Source organism: Cryptomeria japonica, chromosome 9 (genome assembly GCF_030272615.1).
Source record: "Cryptomeria japonica chromosome 9, Sugi_1.0, whole genome shotgun sequence".
Taxonomy (NCBI): Eukaryota; Viridiplantae; Streptophyta; class Pinopsida; order Cupressales; family Cupressaceae; genus Cryptomeria; species Cryptomeria japonica.
Window position 1 is genome coordinate 86128680 of NC_081413.1, and position 27321 is coordinate 86156000.

The following is a 27321-nucleotide window of genomic DNA, read 5'->3' on the forward strand; positions in this document are numbered from 1 at the left end:
AAACCCTAATTAGGGTTTGTTACAACAAACTTAATTCTGACCAATGAAATAATTGCATTATTTGGACACGTCTTCTCTGGAATATTCGACCAATGAAATAATTGCATTATTTGGACACATGTCTTCTCTAGAATATTCGACCAATCGATAGCCGGGGTAGGTACATCGAAGTTTGTGCCATCTCCCATAAGTCAGGTACATTGAATCTGGACATGCTGAGGTGGACCAACCCGACTGGAGGAGTGATGACTAGGATGCCACCTTGTCTAACACTTGGTTGATGCTCAATTTGGTGATGCTTTCCTTCAAATGCTGGACTGGAAGATAGATGGAGAAGGTCGTCCTTGTTGATGCTGGATTGGAGGAGGTCGTCCTTGTTGATGCTGGACTGGAAGAGGTCGTCCTTATCCTGGCTTGATCTTCTTTGATGAGGGTCCGCCAAGTAATTGATCCTCCAACTCCGGGGCCGCCATTTGATGCTTTCTCAAAAGATTAAAGTTAGTCTTTGAGCATCAAACCTTAAAGCATAGAATTTAGGACCTTTCAAGAGAATGATTTAAGATATTAATTTGGAAATGACATGATAAATCCAGAATTCTAATTTTTCAAATTAATGGCAATGAAATCAAAATAAATCTTGAATAAGAACTTCAAAATGATTCTTCATACCTTCTCCTTTGAAAGCCTAACTATAAAACCTTGGGAAATGAAGAAAGAAGACCGGATTTTGCTGGACAAGGGTTGAATTGTGGTCTTCCTTTGGATGAATTACGCCTCAATTAGCCTTCAAAAAGCTTCGCCTTCCACTAGCTTCTCAAAATTTGGAAATTCGCCTTCAATCTGTTAGATTTCGCTCCTCTAATGTGCTCCTCAAATTCGCATAAGAAGGAATGAATGAATGATTTAAATTTTGAAACAATACTCCTTCCTTATATAGGGCACTCACCCTAATTCTTGTTGAGGCCGACTTGACAAAAAGGAAATAAAATGAAATAAAACCCCCTTTTTGATGGATGGCCGACTTGGCAAATAAAGGCAAATAACAAATATTGAGCGCTCAACTTAATTTTTTCATTTTTTTGAATTAATTTCAAAGCTTTAAGGGTGGATTTTTACATTTATTTTAAGGCTTGAAAATCAATCAATTCAATTACAAAGGCCTCAAATAATGCGAACTTAATTTAACCTCCCCAAATGTCTTAATTTTAGCAAGTTTGGTGAAAATTTGGGAATATGGAGGTTTGATTGAGGCTTAATGGAGCTTCCTTTCTCCTTAGGCTTTGAAATATTCAATAGTGATGAAGGTCTAGGTTCACTTCAAGACTTGTTTGAACCCATCCAAGCTTGTTCACTTGATCAAATTGAAATTTTCTCAACCTACATTTTTGCAAATTTCCACGACTTTGTCTTCACAATTTTGCAATTTGCCTTGGACTTAATCAATCAAGGTTGAATGATAGATTTTTTGATGATTTCGCCCTGGACCCTCTGGAAGGGTGAGGAGCGATTTTTTCATTTTAAGCTTACTCCTTCATCATTTTGTCTTGAATCCCTCACTCAAAGTTAGGCAATGGTTTTCCTCATTTACTCCATCCAAACTTGGTCTATTTTTGCAAGGCAAAATAGGGGATTTGGAAATTTCGCCCTGGACCCTCTGGAAGGGTCAGGAGCGAAATTCTTTCTTGGCTTCAAAATTTTCATTTTTAACAATCCAATTTCACTTCAAGGCAATTCAAAAGTCTCCTCAAACCCATGCTTAAGTTTAGCTTTGCCCAAACTCTAGAAGAAAAGATAGGTTTTAGAATTTTCGCCCTGGACCCTCTAGAAGGGTCAGGAGCGAATTTCACCATTTGGCTCAATTCCTTCACTTTTCAATGATTTCTAAATATGCCTAAGGGTTTGAATATGCTCATTCTTCCTTTCATGATGCCTTAGACTTCTCAATTTGACCAAACAAGGCAAGAAATACCCCTCATAGAGATTTTCGCTCTGGACCCTCTGGAAGGGTCAGGAGCGAAAATTAGGTTTTAAGCAAAATCCTTCATTCTTCAAAGTTGAAACTTCTTTAGGAGGCAAAAACAAGCTATTCTTCTTCCATTCATGCCTATGCTTTGAACTTTTTCATTGCAACATGAGAGCTATTGGGAATTTCGCTCTGGACCCCTTGGAAGGGTCAGGAGCGAAATTCACCATTTTGTCCAAAAATCTTCATTTTGCATGCTTCCAAATCTTCAAATGTATCAAATGATGTCCAATCTTCATTCCAAGAGACCCTACACATAAAAAGTTAGCCAAAATTAGTGAAAAATAAGCTCAAATAAGATTTTCGCTCTGGACCCTCTGGAAGGGTCAGGAGCAAAATCTTCATTCTAGGCCAAATTGCTCAGTGTTCAAGTTTCAAACCACTTCACAAGGCAAAATTAGATCATTTTCCAAGTTAGGAACAAGGTTTCAAGCTCAAACAAGGTGGCAAATGAAGTTTATGATGAATTTCACTCTGGACCCTTTGGAAGGGTCAGGAGCGAAATTCCTCTTCTAGGCTAGAATCCATCATTTTTCAAGGTTTTCAAACATTTCCAAAGTCTAAACATGTCCACTTTTCCCTTCAAAATCCCTTGCAAATCAAAATTTGGTCAAATAAGGCAAGAAATGAATCCTAGGTTGATTTTCGCTCTGGACCCTCTAGAAGGGTCAGGAGCGAAAATCACTTTTTAAGCAAAATCTTGATCTTTGAAATCATCCAACTCCCTCTCAAGGCAAGAACATTCAAAAACACCTCCACACGTGCCTTGGAAACAAGGAACTTGGTCTTGATAAGTGATAAATTGAGGTGTATAAGGATTTTCGCTCTAGACCCTTTGGAAGGGTCAGGACCGAAATTCCTAATCTTGGCCAAAATCCTGACTTCATTTTCACATTTTTCCATCCAAACAAGTGTTTTGCCCTCAAAGATGCCTGGGAACGAGTTGGTTCTAAGTTTGGGTCAAACTAGAATGTCTTATGGAGATTTTCGCTCTGGACCCTTTGGAAGGGTCAAGAGCGAAATTCGCTTTGGACCCTCTGGAAGGGTTAGGAGCGAAATTTGACATTTTTAGACTCTCCATCAGGATAATTTTATGGAATATAACATTTAAGTATAAGAAAATGTCACTTATACTTTAAGTTATATTCCATATATACTTTCAGGATGTTTGAGAGTGGTTTCAAACCTCCAAGAGTTATATTGCAAAATCTAGTTTTTGGAGGATTCTTCAGTTTTCCAGACTTAGTCAAATTTCAGGATCGGGACATTCCAAACAGCCAAATTTCAGGATCAGGACATTCCAGACTTAGCCAAATTTCAAGATCAGGACTTTCCAGACTTAGCCAAATTTCAGGATCAGGACATTCCAGACTTCATCACTCACCCACTTGACCTAACTCAAGCAGAATCTGCTATCCAGGTGATCCCCCTGGCGACACTCGAAAGCTAAAGGCTAACAGACAAAACCCTAAAAGACCTAGAAAACAAACCCTAGAAAGCAAAAAGCAGGGGTCCCCATTTGCAATAGGGCGATGTGTGAATACGTCACAACAAGTTGTTGGGAGAGGACCTAGAGAAATAAGAGTTTGTGATTCTTATGTTCAACTGCATCATCCGCCAGGAAGTGACTACAAGCTAGTCAATGACACCTTCACGATGTATGTCACTAGGACATTGCAAGGAGAGATTCACAATCGACTGTCTCTGGATGCGTAGGAGCTCGTGAAGAAGCATGGTGCATGGTTCATTCAATTTCCCAAATTCACATACATCAGAGTTCATGGATGTCCTTCACCTCCCTACATGTTGCTGAGATATCCTACAGACAGGATAATATTTTGAGGTGACTAGGCAGTTGGCAGCTTATGCAAAGGCATCAAGACACAAGCATGGAAATGGAATTCCCGTACCCATCCTACTAGGGAACTCAGTTGAAGTATGTCCTAATACTCAAGCCGTGGAGGATGCAGAGAAAGAATTATCTCTATATTCATTCACATCCTTTGCCTCAAGGGAGAATTTTGATCCTCATGGTCATATAGAAGAAACAGTCGGGAAGAAGTACAAGCATGAGTTTCAGGTGGAGGACTTTTGGATGAATGTCCAAGATGATGTAGAGGTCAAAAGAAAGATGCATTCCAGGTTACCCTTGGATCTCATCTGGGAATGCAAAATTTATAGAGTAGCCGATCAAGCCCAGGACAGTGGTAGATGCCTCCAATCATCCTATGAGAAGGAAGATAAAGAAGTGAAGATAGATTGGAATGAGCCAAAGGTTTCAGACCTAAGAGCTTTGATGGCTCCCATTTTATCTTGCACTCGCAAACGGGTGGACGTACAACATCAAAAGTTGAAGGAGCAGAATGTATCCATGACATTCACCTTGGAAACAAGACCAGAAGAAGGAGAGGCAAGAGTGAGTGAGAATACTTCTCATTCCAAAGGTTCAAAGAGGAAAGAAGGACCTGAAAAGAGAAAGCCTTCCAAGAAGAAGCAAAAAGTGAATCCTAATCGTCCACCAAGCACATCTTCTAGGCATGAAAAGGAAGCAAGTCAAGGAGAAGATCAGAGGCAGATAGTGTATGAAATTGATGAGCCTATGGAATCCATGGTACAGAATGATAAACAAGGAAAAGGACATACACCTCAGCATTCATCGAGTCAATCTCCCCAGGTTGGTGCTAATGAGCAACAAGAAGAAAAGAATGATGATGAAGCAACATCTCCTTTCAGGGAAGATAGACCTCTGCCTAAAGAAATACAAGTGAGGGAAAGGAAATCTACCATTTCAGATTGGCTAAAAGAGAGGTTGACAAGGGTAGTTGTGGTCGAAGAGGAAGAACAAGTATTTGACTTGGAAAGCCTCATAGGAAATTCTCATGAAGAAATAGAAAAGAAGAAGGCCACAAAGATGTCAAAGGTAATTAGAGATGAGACAGGATCCAGAAAAGTGCAGATAGCTACACCAGTGGTGGACAAGTATGAAGATGAGATTCTAGCAGAAGAATACGATCTGGAAACATTTGATCTTGGTCCACTTACCATTGTGCAAGCCATGGAAGAAGCAACTGATTCACTGAAAGCACTTAATGACAAACTCAAAGAAGAAATGGAAAAAAATAAGAAACTACAAAAGGAGGTCAGTGCTTGGAGGAATTATTTTAGCCATCTTATCAACCGTTGAGATGACAGGATCCAGCAATATCTCCTTTGCATGCACTTCCTCTTGAATCAATCAATGAGGCAGAAAGGGTAAAGAGCTTGGTCCAACTCATGAGTTCTTGGATTGATGAATCTTACAAGGTGGCCATGGAATTTGCAACAAGGATGATGAAGACGTTCCATCGTGCTATCCAAGTTCTTGAGATCATCCATAATCTATTGGTAACTATGGATGCATTTGCTCACACTAGAGATGTTGTCATCCCGGTCTTGCAAGTGATAAGAAGGACTCCAAGACAGGTTCTAGCGCAAGAGAAGATAATGAATGGAGAAGCCCATAGCCTTCTGCAGTGGTCAACTTTGCTCCAGATAAAGGAAGTTCTTTTCGAAGATATCAGTTCCAGATGTGGCCGAGTTGAGGAAACCATCCACCCTATTCAAGACAAGGTGTTTGAGGTATTGTGTACGATCCTTGACAGAAGAATTGAGATTGAGACGGATGTAGACATCCAGGAATTAAAAGACAAGATCAGGATCATCTTTTGCAAAGAGGAGAACACAGTCACCAAAGAGCAGCGAAATCAAATGCATGCTACTATGTTCCTGATCGAAAAAACAAAAGAGCTTGAGCCTGGATGGGAGGTGACCCTTCTCACAGCTTTTGATCAAGTCCTTCACTTGGAAGAACGAATGAAGAATCTTCCTGAGATTCCCATTGCTGAGATTGAGAAGATAACGTCCAGATTCATTGAATATGCTAGAAAAGAGCATAGAAAGGGTAACAAAGTTCTAGATGAAAAGTTGTTATAAAATGATGTGGCAACTTAATTCCTATTGGTCTATGTCTCCTTGTTATTTGTGTCAATTCTTATTGGCTATGGATTAATAACGTTTATCTAAATGGGGACTTTTTTGTAACAAACCCTAATTAGGGTTTAGGTGTCAGAATCTCAACCATCTTCTTTTGATCCAAGTTGTTCATTGTATTTGAGAGTGCTATATAAGCCCTCACTCGTTTCATTTTAGGGAGTTAGAGAGAGAAAAAAAGTTAGAGAGTTAGAGAGAAATAAGTTTAACATCAACAACAGAGAAATAAGGTGTGAAGAGAGAAATTTGAACAATTGTTGTTTAATTTGGCTATGAGATCAATAAAATATTGAAGTTATGGTGTTTTATTGCAATCCTTGTGGCTATTTTCATGGTTGTTTATCTTCTTGAATTACTCTTAGCAGAGATAGCATTTAAGTTTTAAGTTTGAAGGACGAATGTTGTTCTTGATCTTTGTTAAGACTCACATTCCAAACCACTAGCTCCTTACTGATTGTAAGAACGCCTTGTGTGGTCAACTGGAAACATAGAGATTGTTTAAGAGTTCAATCATTGTTGGCAGCATTGATATGTATCTTACTGATAGAATCCATCCCCTTTAGTGATTTGAAAATCATTGAATCCCCTTAGAAGATCGCACCAATTCCAGTGGAGTTGTAACCTCTTGGCAATACTGAATTGGTAGAGTCCTGTCAAGACCAATCATCACTGAGTCACTCTTAGGATTAATTTAGTTTCGCCTCCTTGAAACCCATTATCTTTTGATCTTTTTTGGAACCAGTTAGCGTTAGGAAAATCCTGTTCCCTCATTTGAAAAGTAGTCACATGAACAAGCTTTCTCTGAAAGTACGTAAGGCCCCTTGAAAAACAGTAAACACAACGACCACTGGTGCTTATCCACGAGTAGAGAACCTACATAAAAGAACCTTGAAGTTTCACCAATTGATCCTTCTTTGCGATATCTTCAGCATTCGGTAACTTTACTCAAGAGAGGATAAGATACCTCTGGGTATTTTATTCTGTGTTTGGTCGTGTACAAAATACACATCAACAGTTCCCCATATTGCATGAAGGACTGTTAGTCCTTAACGATTCTCATTTTTGTGCCCTTCCTGCCCCTAATGACTATATTCATACTTCCTCTGAAGAGGAAACTAGTGCGGGTGAGTCAGGAGAAGATGAGTCTGGGTTTGATTCTGAAGGTGAGTCCCCTCCCCCTCTGAAAAAAGCTAAACTTGAGAAACCTGTGAATACCAATCCCCTGGGGGGTAAGGGTAAAAAAGGACAAAAAAAAATTGTGGTTTCTTCCTCTTCCACTTTGGCTGGAAATGACTCCCCTACTTCCAGTGGAACCAAAGCTAGTCCTGAGGATTCTATGAGTGAGAAAGAAGAGAGCAAGGAGCCAGACAGTCATAATCTTCAAACCCCTCCTTCCCCACCCCATGATATTGGTAATGTGGGTGCGGTAGCTCATGAGGACCTTCACCCAAAATGTGCATTGCTTAGTGATAAGAAGGAAGATTATGAGAATGTGTTGGGTATAGCTCGAGAACATGCAATTGAAACTTTCAGCATGTTTAAATGGTTGTTTCATGAATTAAAGGAGGTTAGACTAAATCAGAGAGACTTGGGTAGTAAAATGGAGGCCATCCCTGTTGAGAATGATCAAAGCAATTAGAAGGATGTGGGGCAGTGGACGACGGAGGAGAAGAAGTCGGTGTTGGAATTCATTAAAAGTACGAGTGAAGGGATTGATCAGATAAAGAAAGGGTTTGAAGACCGCATCTCCAATGTTGAAGACGGATACAATAAGATCCAAGATATGCTTAAGGCTATCATGTCGAATAGCCACAAGATTGTGAAGCAAACTTCTGACGTTATGGCTATGATGGTGAATAGTTGGGAGCAACAGGAAAGGGCTATTGTCACTATTGGAGATGAAACTGATGTGACTCGGGTTGAAGAAGAACCCAGCAAAAGGACCCATGGCAACATGAAAAAGAAGGCAGTCGTTCAGAAGGTGGACTACAAAGAAATAAAAGTTGTTGCTGAAAAATGAGTGTCCTTGAGGCTGAGGTGGCTGAGACCCTCAGGAGCCTCATGTAATTGGGTCTGTGTTTCTGTTGTCTGTTGTCGTTGTTGTCTCTGTTTTGCTAGTTTTGTGTTTCGTTCTCTTTGCTGGTTTTTTGTTGCCCATCTGGGCTTTTGTTGTCTCTATGGCTGTCGTTTGTAATGTCTTTCTCTTGCAACTTGTTTTGTTTTGGATATATGTTAAACTTTGATTCTAATTCTCTTAGAATCTTTTTGTAAAGGGTTTCGAGGCCCCTTCAAAACCTGTTTTTGCTTTAATCCAAAACATGTAATTGCACTTTGCAATCTTTAAAATGCTTGTTTGAGGATTAACATTCAAGCTAAATAAACTTTATATGTGTAGCTTTTGGATTTGGCTATGGTAAAAGGTTGATATACTCTTTCAACACAACTAAAAAATTTATGCTATTTAACTAAAAATAAATCCCAAGACTAAACACTAGTGTTGTTCAGATAAAAATAGAGATTAAATATTTGTACTATTCAATTAGAAATGGAGACTAAACAATGCAACTACACACAAATTGGATAAGTCAAAACATATACACATAATATTAAAGTCAAAACATAACAATTGCATTCAAAGCTCCAACTATGGACCCAACTTCTACTACAATAAAACGATTTCAATAATTGTTAAATTTTAACCCATAAAGAACAATAATGCATCAACAGTAAATAAGAAGCAAAATAGGCATACTAAATACTCTTGAATAAACACAAATTTTAAAACAACAATCATGAATATTCAATGAATAGCAACTTCAGCAATATACAAGCATGAGAATTACCATTGTAAATTAATTGCAAAATAGCACTTATTTAGACTATTTACAAAGCTATTGCTGAAACATAAGATGAAATAAATATACTTAACTTCAACTCTAGCTATAACTACAATGGAAGACTGACCATCAATCTTAACTTTATTCATTCTTCCACATTGTTCCCAATTCACCATCTACAACTTTACTCACTTATTCTAACACACTGAGCAGATTATGGCATGAGTGGTTTGAGTCTCAACTACCATCATCTTCAACAACTCAACTCGCCAGATATGGTTACAGGTCCTCCTCATATCAATTTTTTAGACAGGGCATGTCCAAGTTATGCCATGGATTAACATCCACAAGAGAAATTCAACAAAAGGAAATCTTGGAGGGTTTCAAAGTCCTTGAATTAGTTCACAATGATGTAGCTGGTCCCTTTCCATCCTTGTCTTTTAGCAAGGCTCGATATGTTCTCACATTCATGGATGATTATTTCAAATATACATGAATCTACCCCCTTCATTAAAAAGGTGAGACCTTTAATAGACTTAGGACTTCAAGGCTCTTCCTAAGAAAAAATTTGGGAAGTATGTCAAAATTCTTGGCACAAATAATGGTCAAGTATCATTCTATACTCTTGAGGAGATTGAACTTCAACATGCATACCATAGCAAAATGGTATTGCAAAATGAAACGGGTCCTTGAAGGAGATGGCTAGCTACATAATTCATTCACCCTCTTGCTCATGAGTTCTTGGCCAAAGACATTCACTATTTTGCTCAAATTCAAATCAAGTTCCCCATAAGACCTTGAAAGATATCACTCATTTTGAAGCTTGGTGTGGCAGAGAAACAATTGTGCAACATTCCTAAGTTTTTGGCTCCCCTAAATGGGCATATATCCTTCAGAGAAAGACAAGGCTTTGAAACCTCAATGCTAGCCTTGTATCTTTGTCAAAAATCCTAATGGTGTCAAGAGGTATCAGCTTATGGACCTGCTGATGTGTATTTTGTACACGACCAAACACAGAATAAAATACCTAAAGGTACCTTATCCTCTCTTGAATAAAGTCTCCGAATGCTGAAGATATCGCAAAAAGGATCAATCAGAAGGACTTCAAGGTTCTGCTCTGTAGGATCTCTACTTGCGGATAAGCACCAGTGGTCATTGTGTTTGCTGTTTCTTCAAGGGGCCTTACGTACTTTCAAAGAAAGCTTGTCCGTGTTACTATCTTTCCAAATGAGGAAACAGGATTTTCCTAATACTAACAGATTTTCAAAAAGATCAAAAGATAAAGGGTTTCAAGGAATAGATACTTAAAACTAATCCTAAGAATGACTTGATGAAGGCTGGTCTTGATAAGATTCTACCAATTTCAGTATCGCCAAAGGATTACAACTCCACTGGAATTGGTGCGATCTTCTAAGGGTATTCACGATTTTCAAATTACCAAGGAGATAGATACTATCAGGGAGATACGTACCAATATTTCCAATGATAATTGAACTCTTAATCAATTTCAATGTTTCCAGTTGACCACACAAGGCGTTCTTACAATCAGTAAGAAGCTAGTAGTTTGGAATGTGAGTCTTATCAAAGATCAGGCACAACATTCGTCCTTCAAACTTAAAATCTAAATGATATTTCTACTAAGAGTGATTCAAGAAGATAAACAACCATGAAGATAGCCACAAGGATTGCAACAAAACACCATAACTTCAATATTTCATTGATCTCATAGCCAAATTACAACAATTGTTCAACTTTCTCTCTTCACTACTCAAATTTGCTACTAACAAAATTAAACTTATTTCTCTCCAGCTTTTCTAACTTTTTCTCTCTGTCTCTCTAACTCTTTAAAATGAAATGAGTGAGGGCTTATATAGCATCCTCCAATACAATGAATGGCCCGAATCAATTTGAGATCAATGGCCGAGATTTTACAATGAAAACCGTAATTAGGGTTTGTTACAACAAACTCAATTCTGGCCAATGAAATAATTGCATTATTTGGACACATGTCTTCTCTAGAATATTCGACCAATGGCGAACCGGGGTAGGTACATCGAAGTTTGTGCCATCTCCCATGAGTCAGGTACATTGAATCTGGACACACCGAGGTGGACCAATCCAACTGGAGGAGTGATGACTGGGATGCCACCTTGTCCGACACTTGGTTGATGTTCAATTTGATGATGTTTAGAAGCTAACTTTAATGAACTCTTCTGAACGTATTGGCTTCTTCAATGGACCCTTGCTTTAACCTCGTTTGTCTTTGATGTGCAGGATGGATGGTGTACCTTTCCTTCAAATGCTGGACTAGAAGAGGTCGTCTTTGATGATGTTGGATTGGAGAAGGTCGTCCTTGTTTTGGTCTGGTCCTGTGGAGGTCGTTATTTGATACCTACACAAAAGTTTAAAGTTAGGGTTTGAGCATAATATCTTAAGGTATAGGATTCAAGACCTTTCAAGGGAATAATTTAGATATTAATTTGAAAATGACATGATATATCCAAGAATTATGAATTTTCAAATTAATTATGAATGGAAATCAGATTTTACAAGACTTAGATTTTTAAAGATTGCTATGGAAATCAAAATAAACCTTGAATAAAAACTTCAAAAATCTGATTCTTCATACCTCCTCTTTGAATGCTTAACTATCAACCTTGGAAAATGAATAAAAGGAGATCAGAATTTGCTGGATAAGGACTGAATTTCTGGTCTTCCTTTGGATGAACTATGCTTCAATCAGCCTTCAAAAAAAACTTCGCCTTCCACTAACCTCCAAACACTTAGCAAATTCTGGAAATTATCCTCCAACTTAGCAAGAAATTCGCCTCCAAATCAGGTAAAATTCGCTCCTCTAATCTGCTCTTCAAATTCGCATGAGAAGAATTGAATGAATGATTTACATTTGCTACAATACATCTCCCTTATATAGGGCGCTCACCCTAATTCTCCATGAGGCCGACTTAGCAAATTAGCAATAAAATAAATCAAAATCCCTTTCAAAGGATGGCCGACTTGCTTAAAAGAAACAAAATAATAGGCTTGAGCGCTCACCTTAATTTTTTATTTTGACAATTAATTTCAAGGCTTGAAAGGTGAATTTTTTATTTATTTTAAGGCTTTAAAAATTAATTAATTAAATTGCAAATGCCTTAATTCATGTGAACTTGATTTAGCTTCCTAAATGTCTTGAAATTGGCAAATTTAATGAAAATTATGGACTAGCTTAGGAATGTCAAGGTTTGATCAAGGCTTAATAAAGCTTCTTTCCTCCTTACGCATCAAAATATCCAAAGTGATGGTTTGAACCCCTTATCTCGACTTGCTCACTTCATAAATCAAAATCTTCACAACCTAGATTTGCAAATTCCGATGTCCTTGTCTTCACAATCTTGTAACTTGCCTTTGACTCAATCTAACAAGGTTGAATGATAGGCTTTTTGATGATTTCGCCCTAGACCCTTTGGAAGGGTCAGGAGCGATTTTTCTAATTAGGACTTGACTACCTTGTTTTCTTGACTCCAAAATCTTCTGGAAGGAGAGCTCATATTTGTTTTGACCTAATCAAAGTCTTGCATTTCAAATTTTAGCATTTCACATGAGTAAATTAGGTGAAAAATGTGTATTTCACCCTGAACCCTTTGGAAGGGTCAGGAGCGATTTTCTCTTTTTAGGTCAAAATTCACCTTAGTTTGATCATTGACCTCCTCCAAGACAATTTCCAGGATCTATTCATCTCACCTACTAAGTTGACTCATCAATATTTTGAAGGAAAAACCCCCCTTTTGGGAATTTCGCTCTAGACCCTTTGGAAGGGTCAGGAGCGAAATTCACTTCTCAGGTCAATTTTCTAGTCTCCTTCACTTCAATTCATCAAAACTTGCTCAGTTTGAATCCACTTCTCAACTTGCTATCATTGATTTGATCTTCACAAGGCGAAAAAGGTCAATTTTGTTCAACAACCTAGCCAGGGTCAGGACCTATCCTGAATTTCGCTCTGGACCCTTTGGAAGGGTCAGGAGCGAAATTCTCTCTTGAGCTCAAAATTCACATTTTTTGAAGGTCCAAATCTTTCCAAGGCATTCTAAATGGCTTCTTTCACTGTAGTCCAAGCCTAGCTTTACTTAAATTTTGGAGGAAAAGGTGACTTTAGGGTTTTTCGCCTTGGACCCTTTGGAAGGGTCAGGAGCAATTTTCTTTGCTTGGGCTTACTCCTCCATCATTTTATCTTGAATCCACCACTCAAGGCTAGGAAATAGTCCTCTTCTTTCACCCAATCCAAGTTTGATTTGTTTTTGAAAGGCAAAATAGGGGATTTTAGGATTTTCACTCTAGACCCTTTGGAAGGGTCAGGAGCGAAAATCTTACTCTGACCTAGAATCATCACTTTTGGAAGCCAACATCAACTCAAAGGTGGTCTCGAGGGCAATTTCTACCTTGGTCTAGTCTTGTCTTAGCATAAACTTGAAAGGAATACATAGGTTTTAGGATTTTCGCTCTGGACCCTTTGGAAGGGTCAGGAGCGAAAATCAAGTTTTAGGGTAATTTTCCCATCCTTTCATCTTCAAATCACCTCCAAGGCATAGAACATCTTGCCTCACTCCTCTCCAAGTCATGAAAACCAAAATCTTGTCTTAAATTGCAAGGAAAAAAGGAGAATTTAGAAATTTCGCTCTGGACCCTTTGGAAGGGTTAGGAGCGAAATTTTCATTAGGCTTCAAAACTTTCCTTCTTAGCAACCAAAATCCACTTTAAGGCAAACCAAATGCCTTCCCACACCCTTGTCTAAGTTTAGTTTTGTCCAAAATTTTGGAAGAAAAGATGACTTTGAGGATTTTCGCTCTGGACCCTTTGGAAGGGTCAAGAGCGAAAATCTCTTCTAGGCTCAATTCCTTCATCTTTCATGATTCCTTGCAACTTCAAGTCACTCCCAGGGGCAATTCCTTCTTGATTTTACCTTATCCCACACTTGACTTAGCAAAACTTTGATAGCAAAAAGAAGTTTTGAGAAAATTCGCTCTGGACCCTTTGGAAGGGTCAAGAGCGAAATTCTCAGTCTTGACCAAAAATCTTCATTTTTTCAGCTTGAAACTTCTTTGCAAGGTAGGATTTCATGTTTCATCGTGTTAGGAATAAAGTTTCATGTCCAAGAAAGGCTAAAAATAGGTTTACAAGGAATTTCGCTATGGACCCTTTGGAAGGGTCAGGAGCAAAATTTCCTTTCCTGGCCAAAATCCTTCATTTTCACAACTTCTAAACATGCCCAAGGATTTCAATATGTTCATTCTTCCTTTCATCCTGTCTTGGACACCTCAATTTGACCAAACCAAGCAAGAAATGTCTCTTATAGAGATTTTCGCTCTGGACCCTTTGGAAGGGTCAGGAGCAAAATTCTCCATTTGGGCTAAATCCTTCATTTTTTCAGTTCAAAACAACCTCAAGAGGCAAAAGCAAGTCATTCTTCTTCCATCCATGTCAAAAAACTTGACCTTCTTTAATGCAAAATAAGAGCTTTTGGGAATTTCGCTCTGGACCCTTTGGAAGGGTCAGGAGCGAAATTTCCCTTCTTGTCCAAAATTCTTCATTTTCTCATGCTTTCAAATCTTCAAAGGTGACAAGAATGTCCAACCTTCCTTCCAAGATACCCTGCACATCAAAATTTAGCCAAAGTTAGGGAGAAATGAGCTTTAAGAAGATTTTCGCTCTGGACCCTTTGGAAGGGTCAGGAGCGAAAATCTCATTCCAGACCATATTGCTCACTTTTCAAGTTTCAAACCACCTCATAAGGCAAAGTTAGGTCATTTTCCAAGCTAGGAACAAGGTTGCAAGTCTATCCAAGGCAAGAAATAGGGTTTATGATGAATTTCGCTTTAGACCCTTTGGAAGGGTCAGGAGCGAAATTCTCCTTTTGGCAACAATCTTGTTCTTCAAAAATCAATCAACTCCATCCCCAGGCAAAACATATCAATTCACCCTCAAACATGCCCTAGAAAGCAACACTTAGCCAAAACTGAGAAGAAAAGGTGGTCTAGAAGGATTTTCACTCTAGACCCTTTAGAAGGGTCAGGAGTGAAAATCAAGATTTTGACTTGTTTCTTACCTTGGTTCATTTCATTTCCTTCCTGCAAAACTCTTTCAATCATCATCAGGTGCATTCTCTCATCAGTTTCTGAAATGACCACTCCGATCTCCATCTGATCACTGACTTTGCTCAATCAACTCAGACCTGGAAGCAAACAGGACTCTAACAAAAAAAAAAACCATCAAACTGGACCTACCCGGACCTTAGACCTATCCACCCTGCTCTTCAATCTCACCATCCTGATTCTCTTGAAAGGAATACTTCATTTAAGGTTCCAGGCAAACGACTAACGACCTCCCAAAACTAGGCTAGACTCCGCTTGAAAGAAACCCTAAACTAACCAGCCCAGGCAACCACTCACACACTCAAAACCCAGCATTGCAAAGAGAAAAACTAACAAAGGGAAAGCAAAACCCTAAAAAAAGAGGGGGTCCCCATTCTGATGGGGCGATGTGTGAAATGGTCACAACAGGACCCTAAGATGCATGAACTTTTTTATTAAGAGGAGTTTTCACTTTGAGGAAAGCCCTCCTAGCTTGTCCTCTCACATTTCTCCTTCCAGAATGGATTTAAATGAAAGTGACTTAGAGGATTCTCCTCTAGCGCCTCAAAATCACAAGTTTGATCATGGGGGTTTAGCCCCACCTCTACAAGGTTCACATTCAGAGATTGAGAACTCTTGTCCTTCCTCCCCATCTTCTTCATTGCCTTGAAAGGGGTCATCTTACACTATATTTAGCAAACACATTTGTTAGGGATCCTTTAAATACCCAAAGGACAAGTTCACAACATAGGGCACTTCCACATGCAGACTACCTCCTTTACAAATCCATTGTCTTTTCATGAAGCATCAAGAATTGCTAAGTAGGATTCAACAATGAAGAAAGAGTAAAATTCCTTGATAAGGAACAACACTTGGGACATAGTCATTCTTCCTAATTGAACAAGAATACTTCAGTGTAAGTGGATCTATCGAACCAAATGTGCAACGAATGGAACTATTGATAAGTTCAAAGCACAACTTGTGGCCAACACTTTCTCGCAAGTGCCAAGTATCGAGTACACTGAGACCTTAGACTCTGTTGCAAAGATGAACTCCATTTTCTTGACTATTGTTATAGTCACCACTCACGGTTGAGTTGTACATCAAATGGACGTGAAGAGTGCATCTCTTCATAGGGATCTTCAAAAGGATATTTACATGGAGTGGCCACAAGGGTTTATATAAGATTCTTAATTGATTTGCATACTGAGGAAGTCTATCTATTGCCTTAGATAGATCCCTTGGGCTTGGTATGCCAAAATGGACACCTTTCTTCTTCAAAGCAGATGTACGAAAGTTGAACTGTAGGATTGGAAGACTAAGAAAACCCTTTTCGGTTTATTAGTGGTTCCAGTTATCCCTTGTGGATGTGAAGTTTGGGGCAATAGCATGTCTATCCTCAAATGGAGACAAATAGAGAGAATTCAAAAACATCTAATCACTAGCAGCCTCAAAGTCAAATCAACAATTCCTTATGATGTTCTCTTAGCTGAAGCTGGTATGTATCCAATTGAGACTTTGGCAATCATCCGGGTATTATGCTACTTAAAAAAGGTAGAAAGTATGGATAAGCATCGGTGGCCCAACTTCATTGTCGAAGAGGACTTAAATCGTAGAAAAAAGACTTGGAAGAAACAAAATAGCAAGTGGTTGAGCAAGTGGGACATAAATTTACATGACTGTCCCAGCAACAAAGGGGAGATAAAAAAAAGTTGGTGCTAGAGAAATTCAGGAATGCCATGTGGACAAACCAGCTAGGTAGGAAAAAAAGTAATATATTAAAGAGTTCAACCCTACTTGGGAGCACGATGAAAAAGAATATTTGAGATCTGCGATCAATAGAAAGGCCAAAATTCTAATGGCCCAACTAAGGACTGGATCTCATCACTTGAGATGTGAAACAGGTAGATGGAAGGCGCCAAAAGAAGATTGGGAAGAAAGAATATGCATTTTTTGTAACAAAAGAGCAGTAGAAACAGAGTGGCATTTCATTATGGAGTGTGCTGCATATGAAGACATTCGCAGCCAGTTTGTTAACGATCTAAAGGTGGGCAGTTTGAACGAGCTTTTCGAAGAGTCAAGGCTTCACAAAACAGCAAATCTCTAAATCAAGATTCACAAGAGAAGGTCCAGCATGGAAAAGAACCTGAAATTGGGCTAATTTGGAGCATCTAGTCCCTTAGACCGTTGTGTCTCGTGGACGTCATTAAAACTCCTTCATTCATTCATTCTCTTAGTTGTATTCTCTTTTTTTTTTTAAAGGGCAAGCACTTTTGACTAGAGCTATGAACCAGTGAGATCACATGGGAGGACCTAAGCTCCATGTCGTGAGCCAAGGCATCCTCGATGAAGCACTTGTACGGCTTGAGAGCACTAGCCGTCATTTCCATTGGCCAACGAACAGAGACAAACCATCGATTGAGCCGCTGACAGTGAGAGACAACATCAAACTTTGCCCTACATCTGTGCTAGGCCTTCCTCATGGTACTCACTACTAGATTGGTCTGTCGGCACTAGCGGAGTGGAGTATATGTTTTTCCGGGATGGGGGACCTACGGATAGTCACAGTCAGCGGGGGGCAAGATAAACCTCCACCTCACCGTACCGCCCAGCTTGGATGGCACGGCGTGAGGCTCGGGGGTTTCGACCTTGAGACCTCTACCCGAAGGTGCGCACCCTACAACCACTGCGATACGGGGACAACCCCAGTTGTATTTTCAAGATACTACTGAGATTCAAATGTCTATAAATTCACCTTAATTCTAGATTACCCACACTGGAAATAATAACGATGCAAATTTCTGATTTTTTTCCATAAAAATAACAGTATGCAGACCTAGTTATAAATTATTTGATATTAGACAACTAATTTTTATTCCAAGCTTTAAATTCCCCTGTGATGCCCAGCAAAAAGACAGATAAAAAGTAGAAAAAGTGAATACAAATTATCCTCAAAATGCAGTAAATATTTTTAAATCCATCTTAATTCTAGTTTAACCTAAGATTACTACAAAGAGTAATGCCACTCCTGAAATTATTCCATACACTATGCTTGAACTAATGCCAAAAAAAAATATTAATCTAGATTACTAATTGGAATTGCATGCTTTAAATTGCCCGGAAATGCCAACTTAAAATACTGTTAGGGAAAAAAGAAAAATAATCCTCGAAATGCAGCAAATATCTTTGAATCTATCTTAATTCTAGATTAGCCTTGGAAAAACTGCAAATTCCTGAGCGTTGTCTATAACAAATCAGTCTGCGTAACTAGCCCTGATTTCAAGCTTTAAATTGGCACATAATTCCAAGTAAAAAAAGCCTGACGAAAAAAAATAACAACAGTTTTCCTAAAAATGCAGCAAAGATCTTTAAAAATATTTTTATTTTAGCTTAACCTACGAGCGCTGTAAAGAAGTGAAGCTACAAATTCCTAAAAGTTTCCCTTGACAAGACAATATGCCCGAACTAGCGGTGAACTTTTCGATACTAGATAGCTCGCCGTACTTGCCAGCTTTAAATTGGTCCGTACTGCCAGCTAAAAAGACCAACAAGAAAGCAATAATAATGATATCTCATTTATGCTCCTCGTTTTCCGCATCTACACTCTATAATCCCTCTTTACTATTCCTCTAACTGATGACGGATTGCTGAGTGCAATCCAAAATAATGATCAGAGACATTTACACAAATAATAATGATCTCAAAGATGAAGCAAATATCTTTAAATTGAACTTAAAATCTGGATTGACCAAAAGCACTGCAAAGAATTTTGGGGAAAAACAATTCAAAACTCCTGAAATTTTCTCACAACCTTGAAATGATCCTAAGAATGCAGCAAATATATTTAAATTCAACTTAATTCTACGTTAACCTAATATATTTTCTTCTAAATCCCCAAACATCTCCATAAGCATTACAGTCTGCCGCTACTGTAGCTTAACACTTGATTATTAATTAAATTTAACCTTTAAGTAACGGCTATTGAGAGTCACGAGCCTCAAATTTAAAGCAGTAAAGTAAGTCGCAATGGAGAACTAGCCTTGAAATTGTGTGAAGACAACAATGCCGAAGCTCCCGTGCAGACAAATGTTCGAGCACGGCAGGTAATTGACTCAGAATTAGGGTCAGGAACTTGGAGAGAATCGATCCTGAGAAATGGTATATTACTGGTTAAAAATGTACAGAATGGTGTGTGGTTATCTCTCGCGCTGTTTATTTTAACGCGTTGATCCCACGGCGTCGATTCTTTTGTGGACTTGTTTTCCCTCCGTCGCTATGTTGGACCTCCTTTTCAGCATCTCAACGGGTAAGTCGCGGGTCAATGTTGGTATTCTTCTAGAGTATCGTCAAATTGTTTCTCATAGGATGGAAAAGATTTATGTAGTTTATTCCGGATGAATGCACAGAAATAAATTAGATTAGTGATAAAATATCGAGTCCTTTATGCTATGATTAATGTTTCTTAAGAACGATTGGCTTGGCTAGCATCCGTGTTCTCAAGTCCCGATGGGAATAGAATTCTCTTTCCACGTAAGTGTACGGAAATGATAATGAATGTTATTAGTACTTGAAATATTCTAATAATAGAATTTAGTACTAGCAATTGCATCATGGTGTGCAATAGGTACACGGAAGAGGTGTGGAAGATAAATAGAAAAATTATAGTCTTTTATATACTATTCTGTAGTACATGAGATCAATTTGTAGGAAATTTAGAAATAATGTTGGTGTAACAAAAGTTTAATGGAGAAGTGACGGTTTCAAACAAACTATGTGTCCACTTCAAGGATCCAAACATAATAAAATAAAACCTTTGAATTAGGAAAAAAAGCAAGCTCCATTACCAATAGGCTCATGTTATGTTTGCAATAGGGAGAGAGAGAGAGAAGGGTAGTAAGGAGATAGAGGTGGAGATGAAGATAAAGATGGAGATGGAGGGAAATATGGTGAGGAGATGGATATATCAAAATAGAAAGATAGAAATAGGAAGTGACACATAGAGAGAGGTAGAGGGAGAGGAAGATATAGGGTTGAGAGAGATACATATAGTCTTATAGATATAGATGGTGAGATAGAGTGATGGAGAGAGATATATAAAGAGATAAGGGCGAGAGAGAAATTGTTGGGATGGAGAGAGGGAGAGTAGATAAATAAGAAGAGAGAGTGAGGTAGATAGAGATATATTAGCAAGATAAAGGGAGAGAGATGTAGAGATGGAGTAGAGAGAAAAATAGATATGGAGAGAGTGAGAGAAATAGTTGTGAAATAGAGAGGGAAAGGTAGATAAATAAGAAGAGAGAGCAAGGTAGATAGAGATATAAAGGAAGATAAAGGGAGAGAGATGTAGAGATGAGTGATAGATAGGAGAATAGGGGGGAATAAGATGGGGAAAGATGGGGAGGGAAGAGATAAAGAGGAGAGAGAGAGAGAGAGAGAGAGATGGATTAAATAAGAGAAAGTGATAATGAGATATAGCTAGAGAGTGAGAGGGAGTTGTGAAGATAGAGGTAGAGGGGGTCCAAGAGTGAGATATAAAGAAGCTGATAGAGATGAGTAACAAATAGAGAAGAAGAGAGAGATGTAGGGAGGGAAAGATAGAGAGATAAAGGCAAGGACGAGGAAACAATGTGTCTGTGATTGAGAGAAGGATACATAGAGAGAGATACATAAATAGATAGAGAGCGATATAAATATAGAGGGGATAGAGGCAAAGTAGAGAGATAAATTAAAATAAAATTTTAAAATATGATTATTCTATAATTATTAAAATTTTGATAAGATAAATAATTACAAATTAAATTATCTTAATAAATTTTAATTATTATTTGTCATCTTATAAATAATTAAAATAATTTCAAACTTAAATCTAAATTAAATATTATAATAGAATAAACTAAATGCAAAGTCAAAATAATTACAAAATAAAATGTATTAACTAAATAAAATAGTAAAACTATTTTTTTAATTTATTGTTATTGAAATATTAATAAAATTGTACTAAGAAATCTGCTTAATATATTACAAACAATATTAGTTAAATGAAAGATAAACTCAATATTAACAATAAAAAATTATTATTAAATTAAGTGTTAGAAAGTTAAAATATTCATTAAATTTTATTTTATTTTTTATCAGTAATATTTGTAATTTTTTTTTAAACTAAATAGTACAGCTTTAGTAAGATAATAAGTTATTAGCCAGTTCCCTAAAACCACCCACAAAATTCATCCAAACCACCCACCTAAAAAATTGGAAATTCAAAACCAGTAGCCTACGCCCCCACTAACCCCACACCCCCATGCTATGAGTACATAAAACCACATATTACATCTTGTCATTCAAAAATCTAGCAAATTCTGCTTGAAACGTTCTTAACGAAAACCAGAAAGATTAACTAAACCAAAAACTGAGGAAATTGGCACCTAGAAGTACTTTGGCATGCTGTGACCAATTCATCTCTCTTCCTTCACATCTCTTGCAGCTGAGGCGCTCGATTCACCAGCCACCCTGAGTCGGCAAGAAACTCCTCCTCTTCCCGCGTGTGAATCTCCTTTCCTTTTTTCTGCATCCTTGCCCGCTGCCCCTCGTGAAACTGGTTTTTTTGACTCACCATCGCTTCCACCCGCCACATCACCCCCTGCATATTGTTTTGCCATTTCTGCAGATAATTTCCTCGTTATCGACCTCCTATGCCTCAATTTCTCTGCCACAATCTCTGCACCATCCTGTCGAATCTCATCTTCAATATCCATAATGTGGACAAATATTAACAGTCCTTCCCATCCTCGCTTCACATCATCCCTGAAGTGAGATTTGGCTTCTTCACGATGACGAAGAAATTGGATACGCGAATGTCTTGCCCTCAACTCCTCATTTTCTTCCAGGATACCTTCAGTAATATTAAAACCCCATCTTGGCACCGCCCACTCCAACAGGGACTCCAAATTTAATAGATACTCTCTTGGAACAATTCTCTGCAAGACTTTCCTTACCTCTTCACACGTGTATCCCAACTCCAAGCCCCACGCCATGAGGAGCGAGTAGATGTCTGCTCTGCACCTATAATGGTGACCGATAACAGCCACCTCTTCTCCCAAAACCAGTTGAATTGCCTTCAAGAGTAGAGGGTCTTTTGCTAGGAACATTTTTTCAAGCTTCTTGGGAGGGACAGGTCCTCAAAAAGCCAACATAAGCTTGGAGGATTCCAAAGTGAAATTTGCTTCCATTTTTGAGCTCGCTGAGGATTGCAGAAAATTCTGATGAAACTTGATTAAAATTTGGTTTCACCAACTTACCAACTCTATTCATTAAATGTGCGGGCATTATGAAATTGGTATTCAATGCATAACACTCCACCATCGCCACCATTTCAGAGCATGTCGCAATAAATGATCATTAACTCAACCTTACGCAGGAAAAACGTTGGCTTTCTGACGAGAAATTTGAATTGTTTGTCGTACCAACTTGGCAAGTGATCTTAACTCCATTTAACGGTTTCTTTTTTGCTATCTCGCCACCTCACCTCCCCAAGCATGATATCACACACATCATTCGACAACCCATCCGCAATAGCACTTCCATCTCTTTTCACATGCGAGATGCAATAATTTTTGAAAGATTTCTGTTTTTCACTTATATTATTTACATATTTGTTCAATTTCCAGCACGGTGTGTGGCCTTTAATCAAAGCCTGGACTACAATTTGGGAATCACCCTCCAAGTGTAACTTCGTCACCTTCATATTTGTTGCTAATTCAACTGCTAGTAAGGTCCTATGAGCTTCCACCTCATTACTAGTGCCATCTCGAAGCCTTCTTGGACCCGTACATAGGATCTTCCCTTCATCATCACAGGCCACACATCCCGCACCTGAAATCCCTGGATTGCCTTTTGACACCCCATCAAAAATTATTTTCACCCACCCCTTCTCTGGTTTTGACCACTTCACCGTCTCCCCATCCAAACGGTCATTTAAAGGATTAACCTTAGGGAACCCATGAACGGGTAATTAAATTATTTTTTTTAAATCATATTTGAAATCAAAATTAAAAATTAAAAAAAAACTACTGATCAAAAATAAAACAAAAAATAAATTATATTGACATTGTTTCAGCTAAATTTTAACTTATAAAATTTACACATAAAAAACCAAAGTTAAAAAGTTAAAAGTAAAATGACACTTATAAAAAATAAAATGTCATTCAAAATTATTTAGTTAACTCAATTTATATATATGAATAATTAATATTATTATTTAGAAAAAAAATGTATTTATTAAAAGTGTCAAAGTTAACTAATAATATTTTGATGGAGATGTTGTGGGATGGCTATGTGTTTGCGTAGGTGTCGTGCTAGGGCTGACGTGCCCTAGCCTATGTCCTACACTTTGCGTGCTTCATTCCGGTGGTGGGGCAGGGGGGGCGGGGGTGTTCTTGCTTGCTGGGGGTTAGTTTTTGCTTGCCCGTGGTTGGGTTTTCTGGGCTTTCACAAGGTTTTTTTCGCAACCCTTTTCTGTTTCTTCTGCTTTGGGTTGTCGTTGGGGGTGTGTGGGGCTTTGGGGTTGGATTTTTCATCCCTCTTCTTTTTCTTCTTTTGTTATTTTCTCTGGGTCCATGGATAATAGAGGATTATCCTCTTCTCAAATGATCTCTAGAGATCTGGATATGGTGGACCCGTCTCATTTGATGTATGCATGTGGAAAGGAACACATTCATCATCCCCATTCAGGGGCAGGCCTCTCTTCTTCAAAAGAGCCTTTTCGCATGAAAAAGGTGAATGGTTGTTTTGAGAGACCCCAAGATCGTTCAATTCTGGTTATTCAATCTGAGCAAATTTCGGAGGATGTTGAATATTGGTGTAATCATGCTCTCATATGCAAATTTATTGGTCTTCATCTCTCTATACCTGTTTTAGAGTCTCGAGCACACCGTGTTTGGAATCCTGAAGAAGACATGGAGCTACTTATGGCAGCCAATAACTATTTTCTGGTTATTTTTTCCAACCTGACGGACAGGAACAAGACTTTTGAGGCTAGCCCTTATTTTTTCAACCAGGTGGGACTCTTTATCAAACTTTGGCATATTTGCTTTAATTCTGCTGAGGAGCTTCCCTCTCATGTACCCATGTGGATCTGATTATTGAGGCTTCCATTGGAATTCTAGAGATAAGATATTCTTCACTCAATCTCACTGCTTCTTGGTAAACCTGTGGGTTCGGCCTCACAAACTCAAGATCGAAAGGTAATTTCCTAAGCTCGTATATGTGTAGAAGTTGATTTAAATAATCCTTTGCCAGACTCTATGGAAATCTGTTTGGGGACATCTTCTTGGATCCAACAATTGGACTATGAGACCCTGTCATTTAGATGCAAAATTTGTCATGAATATGGTCATTTACAGCAAAGATGTCCCAGAAATAAATCTTCTAAATTGGTTGTTTCCTATCCTCCTCACTCGGTTCTGGGGGAAGATAAGGGGAAAGCCCCTATGCCTAATGGTCCTGCTAATAAAGATGGCTTCATTCCTATCAAACCTCGGAATAAAGACAAAGGAAAGAAGAGAACCTGGTTGGATAGGCAAAATGATGTCACCCTAAATAGGTTTGATGTTCTAGAGGATTTAGTCCAAGAGGAAGGAGTTCCAGCTGAAATGTCCTTGGGTGCCCAATTTCAGCATGAGGTACTGGATGGGGATTCCAAGAAAGAGGGTCAAGCCCTATCTTTGGAGAATCAACAGGATGTTCAAATGGTTATGGATTTGCCTTCCCATGTTTAGGACAATAGAGATCTTAGTGGGTCACAGGTCCCTGAATGTGCAGTGGTCATGGCGTCTACTCCTCCTTCCACTATAGTGGCCTTAGGTTTTGTGAAGAGTAACAAAGCCCCACCTGTTTTGGGCTTGCAGTAGAAGACCCTCAAAAAGGGTTCTTTAGACAAACCTTTAAGGAATGGACGAAAAACGGATCAGGAAAAGGTTTAAGCTTATTGGTGATACTTTGGTTGAGTCGGTGTCTGTGAAGCCCATTGATTCCCACTTCTCTCAACCACATAAATGATTGTGATCTCATGGAATGTAAGGGGGTTGAACAACATCCTTAGACAAAAAGGTTGTTCGTAGATTAATTGACTCTAAGTCTCCTAATGTTGTTTTTGTTTAGGAAACCAAGCTTTCAGGGGATGGTTTGGACAATTGTGCTTTGCGTGTCTGGCCCTAGGTTCTTTGGCAGGGAGTGAGATCTCATGGCAGTTTAGGGGGGGTTGCTTGCTTCTGGAACCCGAGGAAAGTTTCCCCTTTATGGTGGTTTTCTAGCAGGTCTTCCATTTCTATGGTTGCTTCTAGCTTTGAGACTGGAGAAAGATGCCTCTTCTTTAATATTTATGCTCCTACTGATCTTGTGGGTAAGTCACATCTTTGGGCTCACCTCAATCTTGTTTGGGCTCAAGATCCTTTTCTCCCCTGGATTTTGGCTGGAGATTTTAATGTCGTTACTAGTTTGGAGGAAAAGCGAGGTGGGTTATTTAGGCTTGATCCTTCCTCAAATTTACTCAGAGAAAATATTGGTCTCTTGAATCTCATTGATGTGAAGCCAATTAATGGTGTCTAAACATGGAATAATAGGAGGAGTGGTGTTGAGGCTATCTCTAAAAGGCTTGATAGATTTTTGGTTTCCTACTATTGGGTGCATGATAGGTGGTCCACCAGTTCAGAAATTCTTGATTGGAGAGGTTCTGATCATTGGCCTATTAAGATTTCTATTACATCTTTTAGAACCTCCAAAAATCCCTCTTTCAAATTTCAATTGATGTGGCTTCGTGATCAGTCATTGAGGGATCTTATGGTTGATTGGTGGTATGAAGGGGTGCCTACCCACGGGTGGGCTATGTACACCTTTGGAAAGAGATTACAACATGTGAAATACATACTGAAGAGGTGGAATAAACAATGTTTTAGGAATCTGCATAGACACAAGATGGCAGCTCAATCCAAGTTGGATGACATTATGCATCAAATTAGGGATCAAGCGATGATTGTGGAGCTCAGTATGGTCAAGTCCCTTGCTCTAAAGGACTTAGAAGAGTGGGAGTTGTGTGAGGAGATTTTCTGGAAACAAAAGTCTCATGTGGATTGGCTCTAAGAAGGTGATAGAAACACTGCTTTTTTCATAATTCTGTTAAGGCTCGGAGGTATGGCAACTCTATTACCTCTCTCATATCTTCAAAAGGGGTTCATCTTTCATTTAAAGAAGAAATTACTATGGAAGCTATCAGTTTTTTTTCTAATTTGTTTACCAAAGAGGATCCCGAAGCTATGGTGGAAGAGAGGGTCATCTTGAACTATATTCCCCCTCTTATCTCTATTGAAATGAATAATTCTCTCTTGCACCCCATTTTGCTTTCTGAACTTGAGGGGGTTGTGTTTCAAATGAAAAAAGGCAAGGCTCCTGGCCCTGACGGGTTTCCTATTGAATTTTTTCAAGAATTTTGGGAGATTATAAGTATGATCTTCTAGATGTGGTTTAGGAATCTCATAGGAATAAACAAATGCTCAAATCTATGAATTCTACCTTCTTGGCTCTTGTTCCTAAAAAGGAGGGGGCTAATAGCTTGGATCAGTATAGGCCTATTGCTTTATGTGATGTTGTCTACAAGATAATCACTAAATTGATTGTTGAACGACTCAAACCTCTCCTCTGCACTTTGGTTTCTAAGGAGCAAGGTGTTTTTATTGACGGAAGACAAATCCTTGATGGAGTTTTGATAGCAATGGAGGTTATTCATTTGATGGCTTCCTCTAAGGAGAAGGCTATGTTTATTAAATTTGACATGGCCAAAGCTTATGATAGGGTGAGTTGGGATTTCTTACAGAATATCCTTTTGGCTTTTGGTTTTGGAGAAGAGTGGGCGAATTGGGTTCTTAGTTGTGTGACTTCTACCTCTTTCTCAATTCTTATTAATGGGGAACCCTCGGAATTGTTTAGAGCTTCGCAGGGGCTTCGGCAAGGGGACCCTTTATCTCCCCATTTATTTATTCTCATGGCTGATGGTCTTGGTAGATTTCTCACTTCCCGGGTGAGACATGGTCTTATTCAAGGCTAGAGTTGGAGCAATGCTCTACCTCCCTACTCTCGACTTTAGTTTGTGGATGACACGGGTTTGATGGGCAGGGCCAGAATCAATGAGGTAGTGAATTTCAGGAGAGCTTTGGATATCTATTGCAAAGCCTCAGGTCAAAAAATTAATGAAGATAAATCATCCATATATTTCTTTAATACCCATCGGCTTATTTAGAATAGGATTGCCAGGATCCTT

General features: G+C 38.7%; 1 protein-coding gene across 3 annotated transcripts in view; it reads right to left on the reverse strand.

The window, feature by feature from the left end:
* LOC131053051 (inorganic pyrophosphatase TTM1) overlaps positions 1-19365 on the reverse strand; it is a 123121-nt gene extending 103756 nt beyond the window's left edge. The window contains exon 1 of one of the 3 annotated variants that reach the window (XM_057987648.2): positions 19054-19365. The gene's annotated coding sequence lies outside the window, so the exon portion shown is untranslated. Of the gene's footprint in view, positions 1-18979; positions 18999-19053 lie in introns of those variants that run through there. The other 2 variants (XM_057987646.2, XM_057987647.2) reach the window with 2 other exon arrangements.
* Between the last annotated feature and the right edge of the window lie 7956 nt (positions 19366-27321).